The sequence below is a fragment of the Lithobates pipiens genome, unplaced genomic scaffold, assembly GCF_037356315.1.
Source record: "Lithobates pipiens isolate NorthernLeopardFrog02 unplaced genomic scaffold, aLitPip1_a1.2 Scaffold_8, whole genome shotgun sequence".
In the NCBI taxonomy this organism is placed as follows: domain Eukaryota; kingdom Metazoa; phylum Chordata; class Amphibia; order Anura; family Ranidae; genus Lithobates; species Lithobates pipiens.
Genome location: NW_027507903.1, coordinates 154681148 through 154705211, shown reverse-complemented (window position 1 = coordinate 154705211; position 24064 = coordinate 154681148).

Sequence of the window (24064 nt, the reverse complement as noted above, 5' to 3'; positions counted from 1 at the left end):
TCTCCAAATGGTTCAAACAAAGAAAAATTGAGGTTTTAGCCCTTGTACACACGGTTGAAGAATCCGTCGGAATGTGTCCTATCGGACCATTTTGTCGGATAATCCGACTGTGTGTGGTATGCATCGGACTGTTTGTCGCAATATCCGTCGGACCAAATTTTCCAACTTGCTGGAAATATTTTCCGACAAACTGGTCCGATCGGACATACTCCGATCATGTGTAGAGAATTCCCATCGGACCAAGTGCCACGCATGCTCAGATCAAATTCCTACATCAAAGCTATTGGCTACTAGCCTGAACGTAGTCCCATCGTAACAAAATTACGTCATCACATTCTGAACGATCGGATTTTCCGACAACTTTGTCCGACCGTGTGTATGCAACAGTTTCGGACAAGATCCATCAGACAAAATCCGACGGACAAAATCTGACGGATTTGGTTGTCGGAATCTCCGACCGTGTGTACAAGGGCTAAGAGTGGTCTAGTCAAAGCCCGACTTAAGTTGAATTGAGTTGCTGTATCATGACCTTACACAGGCCGTTCAAGCTGCAAAACCTTCCAATGTGGCTTAATTAAAACAATTCTGCAAAGAAGAGTGGGCCAAAATTGCTCCACAGCAATGTGAAAAACTCATTGCCACTGCCAGTTATCACAAATGCTTGATTGTAGTTCTGCTAAGGGTGGCACAACCAGTTATTAGGTTTATGGGGCAATTACTTTTTCACATAAAGCCAGGCAGGTTTGAACAGCTTTTTGCCTTAATAAATGAAACCATTATTTAAAAACTGCATTTTGTATTTATTTATTTGGGTTATCTTTGTGTAATAATACATTTTTTTTGGTTATCTGAGTAATTTAAGTGTGACAAATATGCAAAAAAAAAAAAAAAAACTGAAATAAAAACAGACAAATACTTTTCACAGCACTGTATATCTGCAAAGTTGTGTTATCTCTCTTCAAAGCACTATGTCCCATAGCTATCTTCTGCTTCATTCCTCTGTTATCAGCCTGATAACTGCTGAAAAGTTCTCCATCACATATGATAAAAGTAGCCTGAGTTTTGTGTTGGGGGGGATGCTTTAAAAAGATTAGCAGAGCCCTGAACTATTTAACAATCAGCTCTGAAAGTCTATACCTATGAGGAGAGGGGGTGTGTGCCTTTCCTTCAACCAGCTGTCTTGCTGTATGCCCAGACATCACTGCAGTGTTGAACAGAAAGAGAAAATCTCCTAACAGGATATGAACTTTCTAAACAGTATATAAAGCTGAATACAACATGTAACATTTGTTTCATCTGTAGACATTTGTAGACATTTGTTTCATCCCTGTGTATCGTCTGAGGCTGTTCACTTCACTGGGTATATGTGAGGGTTTACATAATCACTTTAAGGCTAAATTTCTCATCACAGATTCCAGCCAGGAGGTGCTAGAGTATAGTTGTTTGGCACCCTTGCCAGGATGTGTAATGATAATGATGTAATGATAAATAGTAATGATGAAGAAACTCAAGCTAGTTTAAAATTATTTACACAGTTTCACCAAAAATATAGACAAATGTAAAACATTATCATAAAACACTGGTCCAGAGTACCGCCTTATCCCAGATCAAGGCATTCCTTTCCAACCAGTTGTAGACTTGTATAACGAAAAGATCCCAGTATAAAAATAAAGATAGCTCCAGAAAACTAAGATCTACTTTTACACTAAAATACAACCTAAAATTCCATCTGTTTTCACTGGCAATCTTGTAGGCATTTATGAATGTAGTGTAGCACTTACTCCCGAAGGAGCGGCTGAATTTGATTCAGGCCTGCACTCTGCTAATGAACCCCCCCTGAATTGACTCAGTCCCCTTGACACAGCTGTGGTGCAACACAATACAGTACAATATAATGTAATGTAACATACCTGTATTGTAACCTCAGGATTCACTGGCTCCACCTGCTGGAAGAAAAAGGAACAACACTCCACACCAAAGTACTTAACCAGAAACGTATATTTACTGGAACTTGTATTGAGTCAAGTAAAATGGTAAGTACAATATTTGCACTGTCACATAAACATAATGTAACAGCACAGTAGGTATACACAACAGATTAAACTTGTACAGTTGTCTTAAATGATCCCTTAGAATGCGGCTCCAACTGGGACTAGTGCTCAGAGGGACTACACCTTACTCTGGGCACCTTCCCACTTCCAGCACACCCTAGTAGCTATAGAATTGCAGGATCAATAATGAATTACAACACAATCCCTAGGAAGCATCCCCTACTTTAATAAGATGCAAGGCCTTGCAATAAAGGATGCAGTCTTTGATCTTCTTTTCTTCTGCTAGCTATAGTTGTTGTAACAATAGTAATCCAACAGTAATCCGACAGTGGAACAACGAAGGTTAACGTGAGATGAATATTAGAACCGTTCCTGTAGCGTGATACACTTGTAATTGCCTCTGGTGTAACACAGTGCTAATAGTATTGTGATGAATAGGCTTGAGGCCTGCTTAAACTCAATCTGTCCATTAGATTCTCCTCTGTGGGACTACAAGTCCCAGCAACACTGTGTTAAAGTCTAGGTGTATGCAAGTGCATAAGAAACTGTGGGCAACAGCCCTCTCACCAAACTGGGTCTGAAGAATAAGTCAGCTCCACTCCGCTGGTCTTAGTCCATTTGCTGTGGCCACACCATCACGCTGTTTAGCTTCACAAGGTCACCAGGAGCTCTCAGTTAGCTCCATCAGGGTGCCTCTGGATCCTTCCCGATTCGACCACACTGCTATCCCAGCACGCTGTGGTGTGATGTCCTCCTCTGGCTTTAGATGGCTGCTCTGCAGGCTGAAGTTCTCTGGAGACCTCCTCACAGGTCCTCCACAGGCAGGTCATGTGTCCAGAAGAATGAGAAAATGGCCGTGCGGGCCCTTTTATAGACTACCCAGCATGCAGTTCAGTAGAGGGTGATCATGGGTAGGTCAACTGGCATTCTGGGTCGATAAGGTCAAATAACAAAAGTAAACACAGTCACTTCCTGTTATCTTTTCAACATGAAAAGGAAAATAACTAAAGTCCATTTCCAGTTTTGGTCACTAGATGGCGCCGAGTACTAAAGAATAACATAGCATTAGTAGGCAAAAATGTCAGTGCTACAGTTAGAAAAACCAAGGGCTCACATAAAATTTTGTACAGTGTGGGCAAAAAAATTTTACAGGAGAAAATTTAAGAATATTTAATATACCTAACTTTTTTTAACTTCTCCATGGAATTTATAATCTACTGCTTCTTCTGCCTACTTTATGTTGGGCAGATGATTAGGGATTTTAGGAGCAGGTTTGGTGAGCACTGCAGGTTCATCAAGCAGTAATGCTGGGTGAACGATTCAGACCGAACAAAAGTTTGGCCTGAACATCACCTGTTCACCCGTTTGGTGAACACCCAAATTTGCAGAGCGTTTAGCGGGTATTTTTGCGATGCACAGTGCATTCTAAACCCTGATCAGGGAGTAGTAAATAGTTGGTTGTTATGGAGTGGGGCCAAGAAACTGGCTGCCATGTCCTTAACAACCGATGAGTCATCAGCTGTCAATGGGCATTCCCCACTATCAGCTGAATAAAAAAAAATTGTCGACAATAAAAAAGGTAAAAATAAAAACAGTGTGGGGGTCCCCCCAATCCATACCAGGCACCCACATTCACAGCCCAGAGTTGTGAAGATGAGGCCCTTGCTCTATAAACATGGGGACCAGGTGCTTTGGGGTGGGGGGGCAGAGCCACTTCTTGCTCTAAAGCACCCACCCCCTTTGTTGAGGGCATGTGGCCTAGTATGGTTCAGGAGAAAGACTCCTTGTTCACCTGCTGAGCTACATGCTCGGATAAGGGTCTGTTATGGATCTTGCCGCTTTTTTTTTTCATTTTGGCATGGGGCTCCTCTTAAAATATATACTAGACCCAAGGGGCTTGGTATGGATTAGGGGACCCAATTCTCTTTTTTTAAACATTTTTCTATTTCCGGAAACCCCAGCCCTCTAGTCGGTTGAACCCCCCCACTTGATCTTCAGTCCATTAGCCCCGCTCTTACCCCATCTAGGTCACAGGCAGCACTTCTTCCTTGGCGGGTTTACCCTGAGTCGTCTCTTCCTCTGCTTCACAGTGGCTTCCCCTGCATCTCCTCGGTAGCCAATACGATCCCTTATCCTCTCGGCCAATTGGGTCTCAGGACCCGCTTCCTGATTGACTGGGAGGAGAATCAGGAAGACAATAGTGAATATTAATTCTATTGTCAACCAACTGGATGGGCTCAGGGTACAGTGCTCTGAGCCCACCCTTTTTTGAAGCCAATTAGAACCTTAGGCTCTAATCATGTGCTTAAAGAAAAAACCCCATTGAAATCCATATATCCAGCTCCCTGCATGTAGATTATAGGCCAGGCGCATGGATTAGGGGGGCGGCATCCCTGGACCCCTTATAGACTGGCCCCCACTGACCGGAAATGGTTTTGTATTGCCCACAATTTTTTTCTTTAAAAATTTTAGTTTTGCTGCAGTAGGTTCTATCCACAGTACAGGTTTACAGACAGACTAAGGGGACCCCTCATGCACTATATTTAAATGAATTTTTCAATTTTATTGTTGCACTTTAAGCATTATTTACCACTTCAATACAGGGCACTTATATCCCATTCCTGCCTAGACCAATTTGTTTAACTTTCTGCACTCTCATGCTTTGAACGACAATTACTCAGTCATGCAACACTGTACCCAAACAACATCACACAAATAGAGATTTCTATTAGTGTTATTTAATCACCACTGGCTTTTTTTGTTTTTTACAAGCCTCATTCCTCGAGGCCCCGAAATGTCGGGACGGTACAAATACCCCCAAATTACCCTTTTTTGGAAAGTAGAAAGTATTTCTTGGTATTTAATAAGAGGCATGGTGAGTTTTGTGAAGCTGTCATTTTTTGGATGTGGAATGAGGCCCTGGAAACAGAGGAGCCACCATTCCAGCTCCTCATCCCACATCCAATCTAGGCTCTGCCCTTAGGAGAGACATGGACTCCATGCTATCCTTCTAGGACTAGCTGGCTTGCATATGCTGATTACACCTGGTGCCCGGATCGGGACTATAACACGTGAGTGTAATCGGCATTTGTTGTTGTCATACATTTTTATCCATTAAACTGACAACACTATGATACCTTTCCCTATGTCTCTTGTGGAGTCACTTTTCTTATCCTAGATTCACTCTATCAGCAAAAGGGACACTGGTTTGAATTCCAACCATGACACCATCTGCCTGGAGTTTGCATGTTCTCCCTGTGCCTGCGTGGGTGAACATCCGGGTACTCAGGTTAATCGGATCCTGTCTAAATTGGTCCTAGTGTGTGTGAATGTGTGTTAGGGACCTTAGGTTGTAAGTTCCCTGAGGGCAGGGACTTGTGTAAATGTACAAAATATATGTAAAGCTCTGCATACATTGACAGCGCTATATAAGCACCTGAAATAAAATAAATAATAAATAAATCTTGAGGGGCCAGTAGAGCGGAACTGTGCTGTTAATGGAATCTATTGTTATTCCAGAAGCTCTCTTTGACCTTCCTGTAAAAAGGGGTCAAAATGTTCTGGTGAGTGGCCACCCAACTATTGAGCACTCATGGCAAAGAACTATAAAGCCAATTTTAACATTACTACTTGGTGTTGGGATTTATCACTAATGGACTTTTAGCTTGCTATTTATTTTGTATTTGCATTATTTTGATTCACTGGAAATCACTAGAGCCTCATCCTTTAATACATTTTTTTGCAGCATTTGGTGATTCATTCACTTTTAAAGGGGTAGCTTATATCATGATTGTTGACTGATTTCACAGGGCACCATTCATTGTTTTATATATTTATTATGAGTATTTTGAACATAGCGTGTGCATGGTAAAAACACACCCCAAAATACATTCTGCTACTTTTTTACAGCCAGGCCACATAGAGAGGCCCAACATGCAGGGATCACCCACCATCAGGCGTTCTAGGAGCATACATTACACATATAATTTCCTGATGACCTATCACAAATTTGAAGGCCCTGGAGCACCAGGACAGGGAGATTCCCCACAAAATGACCCAATTTTAGAAAGCAAACACCCCAGGTGTATTCTTTGAGTCATAATGAGACTTTTGATCGGTTAATTTTTTTCCAAAAGTTTATGGAAAACGTGAAAAGAAAATGAAAATGTATTATTTTTTTTACACAAAGTTGTCAATTTATAAGATTTTTCTAACACATAGCATGTACGTGGCAAAAATTACACCCCAAAATGCATTCTGCTACTCCTCCTGAGTATGGTAATACTATTTGTGTGTGAGACTTTTACACAGCCTAGCCACATAGAGAGGCCCAACATGCAGGGAGCACCATCAAGCGTTCTAGGAGCATAAATTACACATTTAGTTTCCTGACTACCTATCATACTTTTGAAGGTCCTGGAGCACCAAGATAATGGAAACACCCACAAAATGACCCCATTTTGAAAAGCAAACACCCCAAGGTATATTCTATGAGGCATGGGCTGGTGATAGGTACACGTGTACTCTGATGGGCTGGTGAAAGGTACTCGGGTAATCTAATGGGCTGGTGACAGATACTCAAGAACAGATTATGACTAAGTGAATTCCAATTCATGAAACACGTTAATCTCTGCCAGGTCTGCACTGATGTCATTATGTCTAAGATGTTATCTGATGATTTTTATCTTCAATAAAGTCTTCACTTTTGCTTCAAACCCGTGAGTGCAGTCAAACCTTTTCCTGTTCCAGTGGCTGGTGATAGGTACTTGGGTACTTTGATGGTCTGGTGACAGGTACTTTGGTACTCTGATGGACTGGTAACAGGTACTCGGGTACTCTGATGAACTGGTAACAGGTACTCGGGTACTCTGATGGGCTGGTGATAGGTACTCTGGTACTGTGTTGGACTAGTGATTGGTACTCGGGTAGTCTAATGGGCTGGTGACAAGTACTCAGGTACTCAGATGGGCTGCTGACAGGTACTCTTATACTGGTGACAGGTACTCTGGGGCTGGTGACAGGTACTCTGATGCTAGTGACAGGTACTCTGGGGCTGGTGACAGGTACTCGGATGGGCTGTGACAGGTACTCAGAGGGGCTGGTGACAGGTCATCTGATGGGCTGTTAAAATGTCCTCTTTATTTGAGGGTCAATCGGGCCACATTGCTTTATTGCTGAAATGTTTTTTTGTCTAGGTCTGCTCCTCACAAGCGGCGATTACGAGCACAACACATGTGACTAGCTGTGATTGGACACAGTCAGTCACGTGGTAAAAAGCCAATTTCACTGTGTCTGAGGGACACGCCTCGACCCCGATCGCTGTGCTGTGTGCCCCCACTCGGAGGAAGAAGATGTTCCTGCCGGCATAATTTTACTATGGCCCGGTATGGAAGTGGTTAAAATCACTGCTCCTGTAAAAACTTTTTTTGCATTGATACATGTCCCCCAGGGCCGTACCCAGACCTCATACCCTTTTTATGGCTTTTAAGCCTTCAAATGGGGACTTTTTTCAAGTTGGGGTCCCATAGGCTTTAATAAGGTTCACCGTTCGGGTCAGAACTTTTTCTCTGTTCGGGAGACCTGGTGCAAACAGGGGGGTGTTTGACCCATCCCTATCAAGCAGGGGAATCTTAAACACAGTGTTCCAAGATATTTTGCACAAAAAAACATAAAAAATCCACTAAAGCCTTAAAAGTTTGTGTAATTGAATCCATACCAAACCACAGTGAACACCAAACCACACAGTCAAAAGTGTTTGCAGAGTTTGTGTCACGAGAGATTTTCTGGCTATTCACCTTAAATACTTTAGTGTCCAGGGGATTTAATGAAGAACTTGAAGTTACTACTATTATATAACATTTAGTCCCGACACACTGGGCTCAAGAGACCATTCTTTTATCCCCACAGGAAATAGTCACAAACCATTTTTTATCATTTTATTCCCATAGAACATACACTATATATCTCCTTAAAACCCCTGCATACATCAGTATGTTTTAAAAAAATAAATTTCCAGTTTATATATATATATATATATATCATGTAAAAAAACATAAACAAAAGTGCATTGGGGGAAGCCCTCTTGGACTTTGTATGGCAGAAATATAGTATCAGAGTCAAAACTCAATTAGAAAAAATATATATAAAAAGGCACAAAGGTGCCAACATTATTAGTTATATATGTATATATGTCCATACATAGGGCAGATGGTAAAGGCATGTTTCCGTGGCTCAGTTGTCAGAGCATGTACTCATCGTGCTCTGACAATTGAGCTGCGGACACATGCCTTCACCATCTGCCCTATGTATGGACATATATACAGCCAGCGTGTACCATTCATTTGTATTGCTTTTTATCTTGATTAACTGCCAGTGAATCTATGATATGTAAGTACTTTTGGCTCTGTTTATATATTACTCTTTTATATATACAAACAACTTACTGACAACAGATATACACTTTTCTGATTTTGTTAGATGAACATTACCATGTATCTTTATATTCTACACATATTTGAATATAATTACCTAACTTCATATCACCCCTGAAGAAGGAACATATTGATGTAAAATTAATTTCCAAAACATGTTGGGTCTATGTTGTCGGAATTTGCTTGCCAACCTCTTATGTTGATGCTCTTTTTTGTCAACAAGTTTTGGTCATGATATTTTATTGTTCAATATATATCTACAGTATTCATCGATGCACTGCCTTAGGATTTTTTATCTATTGTGTTCACATGTAACATATACTTTTTCTATGATCATATAACTAATAAAGTTGATGCTGTTTAGGATGTTGGCAGCAATAACACATTAATCAATCTTTCAAGATTTTTTCTTTTATTTATATATATATATATATATATATATATATATATATATACACACACACACACACACACACACACACACACACACACACACACACACACACACACACACACACACACACACACACACACACACACACATAATTCCCCCTGTAGGCCAGAAAATGCGCTAATAAATAACCTAGTAGTATTAGTTTTGAAATATATTTCTGAATTTTACCGTTTGAGAAAGAAAAAAATCTCCTTTCCCTAATTCTTTGGACACTTTATATATGGAGCACCCTACTAGTTAGGTTAAGAGGGAAATTTCGTTTTTGGCTTACTCTGTAGTCAGAGGAGCTGGATTGTTGTCTGCTTGGTCTGCTGTGGCTCTACATGCTGTGGGATTGATTGCTTCCCCCTAGTTCTGCTGAGAAATGTCCAAAGCTTGGGGTGAGAAGATACAAATCCTCAGCTTGAATATATTCTACCATCTGACCAATCCCTGGAGAGGTTTGCCCGGTAGGTGGTGAGAGAAGGGGATAAAAATGCCAAAGTCTGGGAAAACAGAATGGGTTGATGCCTAGTCCTACCTGCCTGAGAATGGACTGCTGATGCTTCAAGAGGTTACCTGCCCCAGAGCCATCCAGGACTGGCTGCTAGACTACGCTGTGCTATGGACAGAACCCTCAAAATCGGGATCTCTCTCGGGTCTGTGAGTAGAGTGCAAATACTGAGCTGCAATCTTCATGGTGCCATCTGTGAATAGTGCGAACATAGTGACTGCTATAGAGAGAAGTATCCTCAGCTAAAAATGGCACTCAAGTATTTTGGATTATCCCACTCCTCATTGTTCCCCTTCTGTTCACGTTTTAAAGCAAAAAGCCTCAACCAGACATCCCCTGGACTGTTTTAAAAACCAGAGTGCATGCTGTGTGCTTTACTGCCTCTGCACTAAATAGGTAAAAACAAAATCCAGCACTCCTTATGAGGGTTAGCGCTACATATGCACATACAGTACATAACCCATTCCCTTAGGGGAAAAAGAAGCCACTGCACACCAGGATCACTAGTATTCACATTTATTTGTGGAGAAAATCAGCATGCATAACTTTGACAGCCCCAAGGACCACCCCTCCAACATATTTCACCTAAAGGTTTTAACCATTTCTATAGAGAAGGCCTTCAAAACAAATCAACTGAACACATCTCAGGAGATGGGGGATACTGAGAAACTGACCACACTACCACTATTGACATGGGACATTTATTATATGTATTTATTTCTATAGAACTGTGAGCTTTTTTTAAAATCCATGTTCACACTTGGAATGCATATTATCCTCAATTTGTGGGACAGTGTTTTGACAAAAAGGGGCTAGTTAACTTGTCAGATGTTCACTATCTTGCTGTGAATTAGGATTTGAACTTTTGCAGTCTCTGGCCTTTCTTTGTTTCATTAAAGTGGTTATAAAGCCCAACCTTTTTTACCTTAATTTATTCTTTGCATTAAAGTAAAAACGTTTAGGTATTAGTATCCCCCTCATGCCACCCTTACACTTACCAGAGCCCTCATTTGATCCAGTACTGTGCCCATCTGCAGCTCTTCTCTCCCTTTAATTTCTGGTCCCACAGCTCCCGCTACTGTCATTTAAAGCCAGTGACCAGCCTCACTATTTGTGTCTATAAATGCAGAAAGTTGGGCTTGGGAGCAAGCTTGCACGTGTGACCCCATAGGAAGCTGCTTGCTATGAGGGCACTTGCCAGAGAAGTGGCAGAAGTGCCTGTGGGGTACCCAAGAAGAAGAGGCTCAGTCCCTCTCTTCATTGCACAGGGCAGGTAATTATAAACCTATTTGTAAATGTAAATCTTTTTTTTTTAATTAACAATCACTTTAACAGCACATCAGGGGAACTACTGATCGCCTAGGAATGTTTCCCTTTATGAACCCTATGATATATGCCTGCAATATTGTTGTGTGGATAATAGGTAAAATTGTATCTCTCCTTACATATACATATATGAAGTGAGGAGGTTTATAGAACTATTTGGTTAATCTTTCTTATCTCAACTGCTGGACTCTATATGTGAAGTCCATGTGTCTGTGTAATATTATTAATATTGAATATTAACATGGCGATAAGGTGTTTTGGGGAGATACTCCAAAGCTCCCTCCCCATGTTGAGAGAATGTGGCCTGGTACAGTTCAGGATGGGTCCCCCCTCTTTTCCTGCGGCCTGCCAGGTTGCATGCTCGGTTAAGGGCCTGGTATGGATTTTGAGGGGACCCCTACTTCATTTTTTTAAAATTTGGCGCAGAGTTCCCCTTAATTTCCATACCAGACCTGAAGGGCCTGGTGTGGATTTTGGGGGGACCCCCATGCAATTTTTAAAAAAAATTTTTGGTTCGGGGTTCCCCTTAATATTCATGCCAGACCAGGGCCTGGTAATGGAGTGGGGGGGACCCATGCAGTTTTTTTCAATGATTTTTATCTATATTGCCGAGACTAGCCACAATCAGTTTTGTATGACTTTTTTCCTTTAGAAATGTCATTTTGCTGTGGTACTGTTCTAAACACGGAAAAACTGTGCCACTTAATAGGCATGCTAAGGAGACCCCCTTCAGGCATGATATTTAAAGAAATTTTTTTTTTTTTTTTTTCGCTTTAAGCATTATTAAAATCAATGTTCCTGAAAAAACTGCAGTTTTTAACACTTTTTTTGCATTGATACATATCCCCTGGGGCGGGATCCGGGTTCCCAAACACTTTTTATGACAATAACTTGCATATAAGCCTTTAAAATGAGCACTTTTGATTTTCCATGTTCGTGTCTCATAGACGGTGTTCGCGTGTTTGTCTGAATTTTTTGCCTGTTCAGATGTTCTGGTGCGAACCGAACCGGGGGTGTTCAACTCATCCTTACTGTTCAGACCAATTTGCCTAAAAAATCCACCATAAAATATTCATATACTGTATGTGTTCACTGAGCCACTAAATCGCAAAAGTGTAATAAATAGTAAACCATACAAAATTATACACAGAAATGTGCACTATGTACAAATGTGCATATACCATGATAACCTTTATTTCCTTTTTTTTTTTTTTTTTTTTTATTATATTATTATGTATTTTTTATTACACTTTTGTGAGTTAGTATGGCAGTAAACACATACAGTTTATGAAACTATTAAACATAAAAGCACTTGCCTATTAATCCATCCTGAACTGGATTTAGAGCAGTAGCTTTTCCATGGATAGTACATGTGGTCCAGTGCATACATAATATATTAACAGCCCTGCCCTCTACAGACATTAGAGGGAAGTGGATCCCTACACCTGTTAGACGCATAAAGTAGGGGCATATGCATAGCAGTATGGTACAGAATGTACTCTGGAGGATTTATGGTAAAAAAAAAAAAACTGAATGATTTATATACTAGATCTCAGTGATTGGGCACCTAGTCCCCTGTATACATTTTAAATATTAAATTACCATAGTATGCCTTTTAAGAATATTTTCTTAGTCTTTTTAAGGGGATTTAGACCCAGTGCCTTTTCTTATCTTTATGTTTTTATGTACTGTACTTGGTTTGGTTGGTTTGAGTTAAGTCCAAAATCCAGGTTCTTCTTTATAGATTGTAATACTTGCTTTGTACTGGGTACTCCAGGCCAAGGTTGATGTTTTGTGATAGTTGACAACATTTTGGTTAGGACAATGAGTTTGTTGACATATGAAGCACAGAATGAGATGATACATATAACACTAGTTGGTGTGGGCACAATAGGAGGCAGACAGTACTAGCATTGTACAGGGGACTATAAAGGGGACTGCACTGTAAAGGGGCACTGTAATCATTGCAGTGCCCCCTTTACAGTGCAGTCCCCTTTATATCACAGTGTCCCTGCACATTACAGTGTGGAGGATCGACACCAGCCATCTGCGCAAATGTCTACTGACATCGAGATATTTGTCCCAAGCATGTTTGAAGCCATTTACTGTTGACTGGCTCACTACCTCTGCTGGAAGTTTATCCCAAGCATCAACTACCCTTTTTGAACTTTAGTTTGAGGTCAGGCCCGCGTTTTCTTGATTTTGGTTTAAAATTGAACAAACTGCCCTCCTGAACCTTATTCACCCCCTTGATGTATTTAAAGGTTTCAAAACATGTCTTCCCATTTCCCTACTTTCCTTTAGACTGTGCATATTAAAGTGATACTAAAGTCTAGTTTTTTCCTTTAACCACTTGCCAACCACTGTGCGACGATGTACATCAGCAGAATGGTGCAGGTGCGCAAATCGGCGTACCTGTACGTTTCTCCGTCATCGCAGGCTAGCAGGCCCACTGCATGTGTGCCATGGGATCGCGTCCGTGGGTCCCCTGGACTAGATGTCTGCCAGTGGCCTGCGATAGTGGCAAGGATATGCATTAGGCTTCAGTTTATTAAAAAAAAAAAGACTAATTGTTGAAAAATCACATATTACCACATTACCCCTTGTTGTACAATACAGCGCAGTTTTTTTTATTTTATTTTTTTGATCTCACATATGTATTAAATGTTTGTTGAAGAGATGCAGTGCAGATACAATATACTGTATATCTACAAGGAAATTGAAATATATATATATATATATATATATATATATATATATATATATATATATATATATATATATATAATAACCCCTCATACAGCTGCAGGTGCCTTGCTGTGTATTTTATGAAGAATGTATTGCAGAGTTATTAAAAAATCCAGCCTTGGTATATAATTAATCAATAGACACCAACACATCATTTCACAAACAGTAAAAAAAATTCTATATAGGAATGAGTTTAGGGTTTTATTTAGCAAATCTGTAGCAGAAAAGATTTTGATTGATTTACCCATGTCCAATAATAGACAAATAAATAGATACAAAATATATCAATTTTTTTTAAAAAAAATAGCACATTTGTTTAATGCTGTATAATTTCTTCTTTATTCCTAAATGAAAATGTAAATATATCTTGTATATCAACTAATCAATACTGTAAACATAGGGATAAAAGAATAAATACAGCCATTGTGTTCCTCTTCTTATTAGAAAGAAAACACTACAGAGTCTTATAGTCTTAGTTTGGCTGAAGAAGAAGATTTAATAGGAAGGGAGGATTGTTTGACATTTGAAAACTATGGCAATTGTTTACACAGGCAATAAATCAAAGATTAATTAAAATGTGTTCATGCTTCACAAACCCTATCAACCTTATTCAATAATAATTGGCAAAGTGTTTGTCACATGTATGGCCTTTAATATTTTACTTTTTATGTCCATGCTGCATCAGTTACTTTAACCGTCTGATGTGGTAGTGTTTAGCGTAGTTGCTCTAACTTCTATTTGACTTAAATTTTGATAGGTAACACTTATTTATTATTTGCCTAGGGTTGCTCCTCAAGGTTGAACCCCAGCCACAGAGATCTATATATGTTCTTAAAGGCCAAAAAGGTTAGCTGTTGTAATGGGATGCAAAATGTTCACATGGAACTTCCGGCATTGCGAATATGAGAGCTGTGGTTCTCATACAGTGGAGCAACCCTGTAATTTACTATTGCTTTCTTCCCCCTTATCAATTCACAAAATCAGAATTGAAGGCGATTTGTGAATAGACAAATGGAGATACCCTTTGCTTACTTACAGTAAAAAAATCCCTCAATGGTGTATTGGTAATTAGGTGTTTCAGCAGCTGCTCACAACGGCACTGAGTGCCCCCACATGTAACATAAATTGAAATAGAGAACTGATGTGGTGCTTTGCTACTAATGTGTAATTCAAAAATAAAAATCTGAAGATGTCTCAAGGTAAGGCCTCATGCACACGAGACGCAGTTAAACGCGCGTTCAGATGCAGTTGGACAGTTTTTTCAACTGCACCTGAACTCATTCAATGTTATCCTATGTGTCCATGCACACAGTCTCGTTTTTTTCCGTTTATATGCAGTTGCGTTTAATCTCGTTTTTCCAGAAGCAAAAAAATGCGTTCAGAAACAAAAATTTCTGCGTTTCAGACGCAAAACGCGGCTAAACGCGGCACCCGCGTTTAGCCACGTTTGCGTTTATATGCGTTTTTAAAGGTGACCTTTTTTTTTACATTAAAAATCTCAAAAATGATTGCAAATGATGAAAAACCATTAGAAAAATATTTTAAACAATAGCAATTGCAAGTGGACAATCCACAACTTGTGGCAAGTGACGTGGCAAGTGGACAATCCACAACTTGTGGCAAGTGACATGGCAGGTGGCAAGTGATGTGGCAAGTGGACAATCCACAACTTGTGGCAAGTGACGTGGCAGGTGAAGTGGCAAGTGATGTGGAAAGTGGACAATCCACAACTTGTGGCAGGTGACGTGGCAAGTGACCTGGCAGGTGACGCGGCAAGTGACTTGGCAGGTTACGTGGCAAGTGGAAAATCAACAACTTGTGGCAGGTGACTGGCATGTGACGTGGCAAGTGGACAATCCATAACTTGTGGCAGGTGACGTGGCAAGTGACGTGGCAAGTGGACAATCCACTTGTGGCAGGGGACGTGGCAAGTGACGTGGCAAGTGGACAATCCACTTGTGGCAGGTGATGTGGCAAGTGACGTGGCGAGTGGACAATCCACAACTTGTGTCAGGTGACGTGGCAAGTGGACAATCCACAACTTGTGGCAGGTGATGGGGCAAGTGATGTGGCAAGTGGACAATCCACTTGTGGCAGGGGATGTGGCAAGTGACGTGGCGAGTGGACAATCCACAACTTGTGTCAGGTGACGTGGCAAGTGGACAATCCACAACTTGTGGCAGGTGATGTGGCAAGTGATGTGGCAAGTGGACAATCCACTTGTGGCAGGTGACGTGGCAGGGGACGTGGCAAGTGGACAATCCACAACTTGTGGCAGGTGATGTGGCTGGTGACGTGGCAAGTGGACAATCCACATCTTGTGGCAGGTGACGTGGCAGGTGACATGGAAAGTGGTGTGGCAAGTGGACAATCCACAACTTGTGGCAGGTGATGTGGCTGGTGACGTGGTAAGTGGACAATCCACAACTTGTGGCTGATGGCATGGCAGGTGACGTGGAAAGTGGACAATCCACATCTTGTGGCAAGTGACGTGGCAGGTGATGTGGCAAGTGACGTGGCAAGTGGACAATCCACAACTTGTGGCAGGTGACGTGGCAGGTGATGTGGCAAGTGATGTGGCAGGTGATGTGACAAGTGGACAATCCACATCTTGTGGCAAGTGACGTGGCAGCTGGCGTGGCAAGTGACGTGGCAGGTGACGTGGCAAGTGACATGGCAAGTGGACAATCCACATCTCGTGGCAAGTGACGTGGCAGGTGATGTGGCAAGTGACGTGGCAAGTGGACAATCCACAACTTGTGGCAGGTGATGTGGCAAGTGACGTGGCAGCTGACGTGGCAAGTGATGTGGCAAGTGGACAATCCAAAACTTGTGGCAGGTGACGTGGCAAGTGACGTGGCAGGTGACGTGGCAAGTGATGTGGCAAGTGGACAATCCACAGCTTGTGGCAAGTGACGTGGCAAGTGGACAATCCACAACTTGTGGCAGGTGACGTGGCAAGTGACGTGGCAGGTGATGTGGCAAGTCACGTGGCAAGTGGACAATCCACAACTTGTGGCAGGTGATGTGGCTGGTGACGTGGCAAGTGGACAATCCACAGCTTGTGGCAGGTGGCATGGCAGATGACGTGGGAAGTGGACAATCCACATCTCGTGGCAAGTGACGTGGCAGGTGATGTGGCAAGTGACGTGGCAAGTGGACAATCCACAATTTGTGGCAGGTGACGTGGCAGGTGATGTGGCAAGTGGACAATCCCCAACTTGTGGCAAGTGACGTGGCAAGTGGACAATCCACAACTTGTGGCAGGTGCCGTGGCAAGTGACACGGCAAATGCAAGTGTACAACTGCTCTCTATGCTGCTGCTGCTCACTCTGATCAAAATAGCAGAAATAGTTAAAAAAAATGCTTTGAGAGCTTGGGGAGGGTCTACATGATGTTATCTTTATAAACGCGTTTAAACGCAAACGCGTCTAAACGCGGCATGCAAACGCAGCAAAACGCGCGTTTCTAAACGCGCGTTTCAGCTTTTTTTAACAGAGGTTTCATCTGCGTCTCGTGTGCATGAGGCCTAACAAGAAAGTAACAAAAAAGGTAATAGGTAAATAGTGTGTGTTTCTTTTTTGTATTTGTGAATGTTTATCCAACTCAAAATTATATAATAATTTTCCTTAAAGGTAGTTACACAAAGTGCATTAAAATATATACATATCATTGACATAGGTTCAGGTAACTAATATGCTTCTTAATAATAAATATTATGACAAGGGAATATAAAACAGCCAAATAGTGAACACACATTGGTGTTAGAGTGCAAAACATTCACGTTAATTCAATCAATATAATTATATAGTTCCAGAGAAAAAAAATTCTAATCTCAGAAAAAGGTTCATAGGAATCCTTGGTGCACGCAAGAGAAATCTTCCAGTGACAGTTTTCTTTTTCTTTTTATAATATTGTGTATCCCATTAACATCACATGGTGATGGTAGCCACCTCATGTATAAAAAAGTGTGGATGGCAGCTCACCCCAAAGCTAGGTCTATATTCGCACACAGACCAAGCACGCTTGTCAGCACCTCTCTCCTTAGTGACAGCGATGCCAATGGTCTGCCCATGTATATCTTCTACGATTGCTCCTCCCCAAATCTCTCCCACATTAGCTATAGAAACAAAAAAGTATCCCGTACTGTAAAGCCACAATTTATTGTAATAAAATTAACAATGTATCACTCACAGTTTAGAACAGGAACAAACGGCATGTATGATGTAATATAGATGCTCCGGTCCAGCTGTGACTCGGGGATCAAGCTTCACTCCTCCCTATGCATTACATCACAGCACTTGTGACTTCATCAGAGGTAAGGTTTTTTGCTTAATTACCCCAACTCTACTCTTGTCTATTCACAGAATTCCTTGCATTCTGTGAACAGAAAAAAAAGGAGGGCAAACAACAGGATCACTTCACTGTATGAAAGCCACAACTCTCATATACACAACAATGGAAATGTTTTGCTGACTGTCATTTTAATAATAATAATGAATGAATTATAGTGCAAACAGAGGCAATATTATTATTTTAAACCCCATTACAAGAAGTAACTTTTTTGCCTTAAAGCCCAAGTCCAGTCAAAAACAATTAAACATTGTAGATTATGTCTCAAATTCCTTGCAAAGGCCACCCCGCAGAATAGCCTGTGTATTCATTAAAACTGACAGTTTCCTGGATTCCAAATCATGATTTGCATGCAAACAATGCAGGTGAACAGACAATATTTACCACTTGAAATAAGTTGTTTATTTTCTATGCTATGGTAAAACAGGTGTGGCAGCTGCCAACCCCCAAAGTTCCACAGAGTGGAGTTGGTAAGAATGATATTAGGAAAGGGGAAGTAAAATGGCGCTGCATAAATCTAATAAGTGGTTATGCTAAAAAAGTTGGAAAAATAAAATAAACCGTCTAATAACGTGTCCTATCTCTTCAAATAACACAAACATCATTAGTGTTAAATCGTATGAGTGCTCAATAAAACATTTGCAATCCTGACTAATAAAAAGTTCCATAAACCAAAAAATACACTTATAAAGTGCTCACTGTGCTTATTGTGCAAAAGGTGTCCATGCAAAATATTTGTCCATATATAAAAACTGGATTATTTATATAAAAATATATATATGTAAGAATACACTGGCGTAAACAAAAAAAAACACAGTTCAAAAATATAATAACTTTCAAAGTGACTTGTGCCTGAATAAACAATATATCTTGGTGATAAATTAGGTGAATTCCTCACGTGCTCCTCTCTCTGTTCCACACTCACCAAAAAGATGTACCTCTGCAGGGGTAAAGTGCATTCAAGCAGTGTCGTCTCTGATCTCTTATCTGGTGGTATCTCCTCCTCCATGGTGGGTCTGGTCATTGGGTACACTCACATATGGGTGGATGGAAAGAAATGCTCCTCATAGCTTGAATCCATAAAAATGAATTTTATTCAAATCAAAATCAAATCAAAAGTTTTCAAAGTTTAAAAATTGTGCTTTTAAGAGTGCTGCAAGGTCAGTACAAATACCACAGCAAAAGATCTGGAACGCCTTGTGTTGCACAGACTGGAAGAAAAACGATGGCACTCCAAGCTCCGCCTTTCCCGTTTCATTATACAGACTTCATCAGAAGCCAGGATTGCAAATGTTATATTGAGCACTCATACGATATAACACTAATAATGTTTCTATTATTTGAAGAGATGTGACACGTTATTAGACTTTTTTAAAATTTTTCCACTATTTACCACTTCTTTTCTCTTTTGGGACCTCTTTCTCCTCACTGCCCCTCTGTAGCTCTTCTGCTACTAGAGTCGATGTAAACACAACAATGTGAGGATTGAGTGGAAAGTATTATGTTAATGTCACTCTCTTCAGTCTGCCTCATCTGTTCCAACCCTGTCTCTCCTCATGTGTTGTAATGATCAGATGTATTGCCTCATGTGTCCCTGTAGGTTTGATACTGGGCTTTAAAATGTTTCAATGCCTTTATTTTTTCCTTTTATGAAGACAAAGAAACACAGAAAACAAGTAGCCAATTAAAAAAAAAAAATGTTAATCAGCTTCGTCACCCATTTGTAGCTCTCTTCTGTCAGAACTAGAAAAGAGCTGCAATTGGGGGTTGCAACTAATTAATGTGTTTTTTTATTTTTCTAACAAAAGTCTACTTTTATTTTATTGACGTAAAAATCAAAATTCATTTAAAAATATCAATGTAGCACTGACCCCCAAAGGAGCGGCTGATTTAATTGGGCTTACCGTTACCTTCTTGACCTCGTGTATGTCTAGGGTTTTCCCGAGGTAGATAGCCCAAGAACTGCAGAGACTGACACCAGATCTGCTTAACCACTTGCCTACTGGGCACTTAAACCCCCCTCCTGCCCAGACCAATTTTCAGCTTTCGGTGCTCTCACATTTTGAATGACAATTACTCAGTCATGCAACACTGTACCCAAATGAATTTTTCGTCCTTTTTTTCCCACAAATAGAGCTTTCATTTGGTGGTATTTGATCACCTCTGGGTTTTTTTATTTTTTGTGCTATAAATTAAAAAAAGAACGAAAATTTTGAAAAAAAAACACATTTTTCCTTGTTTCTGTGATAAAACTTTGCAAATTATTAATTTTTCTTCATACATTTTGGCCACAATTTATATTGCTACATATCTTTGGTAAAAAAATAACCCAAATTAGTGGATATTATTTTGTCTTTGTGAAAGTTAGAGAGTCTACAGTCTGTGGTGTAAATCACACAAAATTGATCACATCTGATGTACTGGTGGCCGATCTCATTTCTTGCGACCGAAACAAGCCAGGAAAGTACAAATACCCCCCCCCCCCCATGACCCCTTTTTTGAAAGTAGACATTCCAAGGTATTTAGTAAGAGGAATGGTGAACTTTTTGATGTTGTCATTTTTTCCCACAATTCTTTGCAAATTTAAGATTTTTTATTTTATTTACATTTTTTCCACAAACGTCATTGTAATAGGTTATTTCTCTCACGTGGCATGTGTATACCACAAATAATGCCCCAAAATAAATTCTGATACTCCTCCTGAGTATTACGATACCACATGTGGGGGACTTTTCCACAGCCTGGCCACATAGAGAGGCCCAACATGCAGGGAGCACCACGTGTTCTAGGATCATAAATTACACATCTAACTTGTTGACTACTAGGGATGAGCCGAACACCCCCCGGTTCGGTTCGCACCAGAACTTTCGAACAGACCCCAAATTCGTACAAACGTTAGAACCCCATTGAAGTCTATGGGACTCGAACGTTCGAAATTAAAAGTGCTAATTATAACGGCTAATATGCAAGATACTGTTCTAAAAAGGGTTTGGGGACCTGGCTCCTGCCCCAGGGGACATGGGTCAATGCCTAAAATGTTTTTAAAAATGGCCGTTTTGGCGGGAGCACTGATTTTAATGACGATTAAAGTGGGAAAAAAAAGTGAAATATTCCTTTAAATATGGTGCCTGGGGGAGTCTGTAGTATGCCTGTGAAGTGCCACGTGTTTCCCGTGTTTAGAACAGTCCCTGCACAAAATGACATTTAATGGAAATAACGTAATTTAAAGCTACTTGCGGTTTTAATGTTATATCTGGTTCCTGCAATATGGTTGAAAATCATTGAGAAAAATGGCATGGGTAGCCCTCCCTGCCCATTATCAGCCCCTTTGGGTCTTGTACGCATATTAAGGGGAACTCCGTACCCATATTAAAAAAATGAAATGCGTGTGGCCCCCAGGCCCTATATACTCAGAACAGCAGTATACAGGTGGTGCAAACAAGACAGGGACTGTGTAGGTTTGTTGTGTTAAGTTGAATCTGTTTGTAATTTTCAACTGGTACATTTTTAAAGTGTAGCTCCAGTCAAAAAAACTATTTTTAAGCTTTTTGGAAAACATAGGGAAGGGTTATCACCCCTGTATAATTTGTTTTGTCGTACATCTTTTTTCATCTCACTTGCTGTTGTCTCCTTCCGTTTGCAAGTAGGAGATGTTTGTAAGTTGGATGTTTGAAAGTAGGGGCCTGCCTTATATGCTCTGCAGAAATGGCGGAACAAGGTGTTGGTTTTGCCACAACATTGTAAGCCCTCAAAGTGACTCTTGGTGGGCGCTGGAGCGCCCTGCTGTGAACGATTATATCAAGAATTGTAATTACATGCCATTGTTGAACAGTGGTAGAAAAATTGACCTTTGGTGGTTGTGGTGCTGGTGCCACAACACTATAAGTCCTCACAGTTACTCTGGGTGGGCACAGGAACGGGCCCTCCTGTGAAATATTATATCAAGAATTGTAATTACATGTCAGAAACAGGGGCAGAAAAATTGGGCCTTAGGCACTGGTGCTGGTGCCACGACACTGCAACCTCTCCCATATACTCTAGTTTTATTGCAGGAATTAGCCCTGCTGCAAAGCATTGCATCAAAAATTGTAATTAAATGCCCCTGTTAAACAGGGGCAGAAAAACTGGGCCTTAGGCACTGGTGCTGGTGCCACGACACTGCAACCTCTCCCATATACTCTAGTTTTATTGCAGGAATTAGCCCTGCTGCAAAGCATTGCATCAAAAATTGTAATTAAACGCCCCTGTTAAACAGGGGCAGAAAAATTGGGCCTTAGGCACAGGTGCTGGTGCCACCACACTGCAACCTCTCCCATATACTCTAGTTTTATTGCAGGAATTAGCCCTGCTGCAAAGCATTGCATCAAAAATTGTACTTAAATGCCCCTGTTAAACAGGGGCAGAAAAATTGGGCCTTAGGCACTGGTGCTGGTGCCACCACACTGCAACCTCTCCCATATACTCTAGTTTTATTGCAGGAATTAGCCCTGCTGCAAAGCATTGCATCAAAAATTGTAATTAAACGCCCCTGTTAAACAGGGGCAGAAAAATTGGGCTGATGGCACCCAGATGTCACCCAGAGCCAGAAATGTTCTTCCAAGATATCAGCGGAGGAGGAAGAGGATAGACAATCAACATAACAGGACAGTCACTCAGCATCAGCATAGGCAGTCTTGAAGGGATGTGATATTTCAAAAAAAATTATTCGGTTACATCAGCTTCAGGTGCTTGGTAGCTGTGGGTGATCCAAGACTGATTCATCTTGATGAAGGTCAGTCGATCAACTGATTCGGTGGACAGGCGCACCCTGTGATCGGTAACAAAGCCACCAGCAGCACTGAAGGTGCGTTCCGAAAGAACGCTGGATGCAGGACAGGCCAGTAGCTCAATTGCATACTGTGCAAGCTCTGGCCAGTGATCCATCCTCAAGACCCAGTAAGCCAGAGGATTTTAGGTGGGAAAGGTGTCCAAGTCTGACCTTGCCCATAGGTATTCCTGCACCATGTAAATCAGACGCTGGCGATGGTTGCTGGAACCGATCATACCTTGGGGCTGCGGACTAAAAAATTGTCTGAAAGCATCAGTCAGGCGGCCACCTTCTCAACCGCTCCTTCTGACCGATGCCTCAGCAACACATTGTCCAGGACCAGGAGTTTGTAACCTCCAAGTCTCTGGGAACGCGTTGCACAGACATTTCTGCAAGGCCTCCCGGAGATGTCTCATCCTCTGCTCCCTCTGCGATGGCAAGATAAGGTCGGCAACCTTACCCTTGTACCGTGGATCAAGGAGAGTGGCCAGCCAGTAATGGTCCCTCTCCTTGATCCGAAGAATACGAGGATCCTTCCGCAGGCTTTGCAGGATCAGGGAGGCCATGCAGCGTAGGTTAGCTGAGGCATTCGGTCCAGAGTCCTCTGGGTCACTAAGGACAACATGATCCGCAGCTACCTCCTCCCAGCCACATACAAGTCCATGTGTTTCTTGGGACTGTAAATCATCCCTACAAGACTGCTGCTGCTGCTGCTGAGTGCCAGCCTCCACCTCCATGCTGACACAATCATCCTCCTCCTCCTCTTCCTCCTCCTCATCCTCTTCCTGTGTGATGGGTGGCACAGCAGGAACACTGTCTGGATAAAGGGGGCCTTGAAAGGCAAGGAAGTCCTCCTCTTCCTGCCTCTGTTCTGCCTCAAGTGCCCTGTCCATTTTTCCACGCAGCATATGCTCCAAGAGGTGGACAAGAGGTACAGTGTCACTGATGCATGCACTGTCACTGCTCACCATCCTTATGGCCTCCTCAAACGGTGACAGGACAGTGCATACATCCCTGATCATGCCCCACTGGCGTGGTGAGAAAAAACCGAGCTCCCTTGACCCTGTCCTGGTGCCGTAGTCGCACAGGTACTCATTGATGGCCCTCTGCTGTGTGTGCAGCCGCTGCAGCATGGCCAACGTTGAGTTCCACCTGGTGGGCATGTCACATATAAGGCGGTTCTTGGGCAGGTTCAACTCCTTTTGGAGCTCAGCCAGCCGAGCACAGGCATTAAATGATAGGCGGAAATGCACACAGACTTTCCTGGCCTGCTTCAGTACATCCTGTAAGCCCGGGTACCTGCCCAAGAACCGCTGCACCACCAGGTTAAGGACGTGAGCTACACAGGGCACATGGATCAGTTGTCCCTGTCGGAGGGCGGAGAGGAGGTTGGTGCCATTG